A 3755-nucleotide genomic window follows, 5' to 3' on the forward strand; every position below is an offset into this window, starting at 1 on the left:
GCATTATGTATATTATCTATTTCTTCAAAAGAAATTGACAGCAGATCCTGAAACTACTCATCCGTCGTTCTCCATGTGGGTTGTTCATTGTAGTCCTATGCTATTTTCTCCCTTTTGCTCAAACAGTTGATGCTGGTAAAAGGAAACGATGAAACTGAAGTAATGTTTACTTTCATATACTTTTTATTTTCAAAAGTTCTATTTTTTAAAAAACTAAATCGGGATAAATTTGTACAATAGTTCTTTAAAAGGTGGACAAGTAGAATGGTGTTACTCTTTGTCGTATCCATGCTATTATATATTGTTTCTCTCAATTTATCCCTCAAAGCAACTAGATTTTTTTTTTTAAAAAAAAAAGCAACCAGGAAGCCGATTCTTCTATAGATTTCAGGCTACTGAATACTGACACCATTACTACCGATAAGGTCATAAGGCGATAAGAAACTCAAGAACTGCTTTTTGTAGGGTTTAGGGTAACAACTATCTGAAATTACACTCCACCAAGAAGTGTTCATCTGGTACCGAGTACCGACCTACTCCGGGGTAACAACTGTCTTTCCTGCTTCTATTTGAGTCAGTACGCAGTCAACTTTTATTTCTTTATCTTTTCGCAGGTGAGCCGTTAGGCATACTCCTTTCACTAAATTTGTATTGGAAAGCTCAGATAAACATGTCTGCCTGTTCCAGCTCTGCGAAATTATCACTACTTTTTTTCGCAGGTGAGGCATAGTCCTTTTTTCTGGCTGCACTTATAAGGGCATGTACAGCGCGGCTGTATACCTCGTCTGTACGTCGCGTATTTTACAAAAAGAACCCCCCCACTGAGCAGACGAGCTCGCCCCGGCGCTTCGCGAGACGACGAGCGTGGCTCGTGGTCCAAGAAGCTGTCGTCTCTCTAGAGTCACGTTGTACGGGGGAGTCGACGAGCGGAGGATCCAGTGCGGGCACACGCGCGCGGAGAAAGTTGAGGGCGCGCGGGAATGGATTTTGCGCGCCAAATCCACCGCCGTCTCCATATATTCTTCAATCTTTCCGGAAAACTTCACCAGCGAGATGGACCACCCTAGCACACCATCGGATTCAGGCGCGGCGGCGGCGCCGGCGGCGTTGAGAGTGGCGGCGGGGCGGAAGGGCAAGGTCGGCAGCACGCGGGCCTCTTCCTCCATAGGTCGTGGATCCAGCAGGGCAGCTGGCCTCTTCCCCGTTGGAGGCAGATCCGGCTCGGCGGCCGGCCTCCTCCCCTTTGGTCGCGGATCCAGCCTGCCGGCCGGCCTCCTTCCCTTTGGCCGCGGATCCATGGCTGCATTCGGCGCGGCCGAATCCTCCCCTATCGGATTTCCGTTCCCTCCATCGCCACCTGCCGGCGCTAGTCCAGGGTCTTTCCTCAGTTCGGCATTCAGATGCAACATGGTAAGAGAACTTGTGAGCCTCTTCGTTGTGATGTAGATTACTGCATGTTTTTTTTCTGAAAATAGATATCACTAGATTATTAGTAGGTGTCTTTGATTATCAGTAGATTACTGCATGTCTTTGATTATCAGTAGAGTAGTGCATTTGGTTGACGTGATATGTTTCCTAGAAGAGTAGTTTGCTTCTTCTCTTTTGTATCTGCCTTACGTAGTGGTTATTAACAATTGCTTAATCAAGAAGGTAGTGGTTATTTATTAAATTAGTTGTAAGATTACCAGTAGATTGCTGCATGTATTTGATTATCAGTAGATTACTGCATGTCTTTGAAATATATATATGCTCATAATGCTGATGTTACTAGTAGTTAGTAATATATATAGTAGTGGAACCTACCTGGCACAAAATTGTTGTTGTTTCTGTTGATTGCCATAGTTTTTAGATATCAGTAACCGGATTGCCGGCTTAAACCACCCAGTAAAGAATCTTTTGTGTTCAATCTTCATTATGTTATGCCAAATGTATTCATAGAAAGTCTCTTTTTCCTCTTATGAGTGCATAATTAGAGGTAACCTGATAAGAAAGCAAGCTTGTGTTATGCATTTTGGATAACTTTTATGGTTTTTTCTAGTTTACTGAACCTTAGTACTTGCAATTATTCTCTGCACCTCAAAGCACACTTAATAGCAATTCAATGACGATAAGGACAGCTGAATGCTCACATTGTTGACTCATTTCTTGATAAGGACATGATATTTCATTCTTGTATGTTTCATGATGGTAGCTGCTCTGTCACTATTTCTTTTTATAGGGATAAAGACACACAAGGTGGTTTCATGAGGTACTTTGGCAATCAGCCACATAATTTCATTTGGTTGGTACACCTTCTCACAATAGTCATGTCAATATATCTATTCCTAAAACCAATGGAGGAAGTTCTCCCTCGGAGGTGGAATTCTTATCAGAGCAGCTACCTGTTCTAGTCAATGATGAGAACGAAATGGTTAGGACTGAGAAGCGGATTATGTGGACACCACAAGAAGATGAAAGATTGATGAGTGCTTGGATTGAAAATTCAACGGACTCAACCACTGGAGCTGATAGGAAGGGCGAAGCATATTGGGGTGATGTTATCAAGGCATACAACAAGGAGACCCCACCGCAAAGGAAAATGAATGCAAAACAAGCCAAGGATCGTTGGCACAAGATTAATAGGTGGTGTGACCTCTTTGAATCTGAGTATTTGAAGGCTCGCAGGGTGTTCACAAGTGGCTACTCCTATGAGATGTGGATGGATACAGCCGAGGAGTTCTATTTGGATCACAAGCTTGGACCCTTTGTGATTAAGAATGTTTGAAAAATTTGTCGTGAAGTGCCGAAGTGGAAAACATACAACGAAGAGCTGAAGAACGCTCGTAAAAGGATGTCATATCACCTCGAAGAAGATGTGGAAAATGTTGACAGTGAAGATGAGATGCCAAAGCGACCAATGGGACAAAAGGCAGCTAAAAAGTCCGCTCTTGCTGCAAAAGGCAAGTCAAAGGCAATGGGTGATGATGGAAAATCAGAGGAATCCGCAAATCATGTGAAAAAGCTTGATAAATTGAGCAAGATCCAAGAAGAAGTTAATGCAAACCGCATGAAGGTGCTAGAGATACAGCAAAAGTTGTCTTCCGATAAGATTGAGACCACAAGGCTTACCCATTTAACAGCACAGGAGAACAGAGAGTCCAAGAAACTTGAGATGGAGGGGAGGAGGCTTGAGATGGAATCAAAGAAGCTTAAGATGGAGGGGAAGAAGCTTGAGAAAGAATCAAAGATGATGGATGCATATAACAACCTCATCTCACAAGATACAAGTTCAATGACAGATGACGAAAAGTCTGAGCGACTTGCTGCTATGAAGTGTTTAAGAAAGATGCTTTTTCCTAAAATTATCTAATGATTATTCTGAAGTTTCCCAGGTGCAGTGTATGCTTCCTGATTTTACATGTTATCTTGCTTCTTGATTTTACATGTTATCTAATAATTATTCTGAAATTATCTTACTATATGCTTCCTGATCAGCAGCATGTCATCTCATATGTCTGTTGTTGAATTCTCAGTTAGCTTTCTCAGCTGAAAACTACTATCAGTTATCATGATCGGGCCTTTTTTAGAAAACTGAATGCTGCTAGCTCATTCTATTGAGTATTGACAAAACCGATGAGTTCTTGAAGAGGTTAACTGATGATTCCTACATTACTCCTAGAAGATAGTACATGTATGCGTATCTTCCTTTCTGAAAATTGGATGCTATCGAGTGCTTTCAGTTCTGAAAACTACATTATGTTCTGAAACTAGCTTAA

The 3755-nt window shown here is 42.0% G+C and overlaps 1 pseudogene; it reads left to right on the forward strand.

The window, feature by feature from the left end:
- Nucleotides 1-1296: 1296 nt before the first annotated feature.
- Nucleotides 1297-3349, forward strand: LOC136458348 (glutathione S-transferase T2-like; annotated as a pseudogene).
- The last annotated feature ends 406 nt before the right edge of the window (nt 3350-3755 follow it).

The sequence above is a fragment of the Miscanthus floridulus genome, chromosome 1 (genome assembly GCF_019320115.1).
Source record: "Miscanthus floridulus cultivar M001 chromosome 1, ASM1932011v1, whole genome shotgun sequence".
Taxonomy (NCBI): Eukaryota; Viridiplantae; Streptophyta; class Magnoliopsida; order Poales; family Poaceae; genus Miscanthus; species Miscanthus floridulus.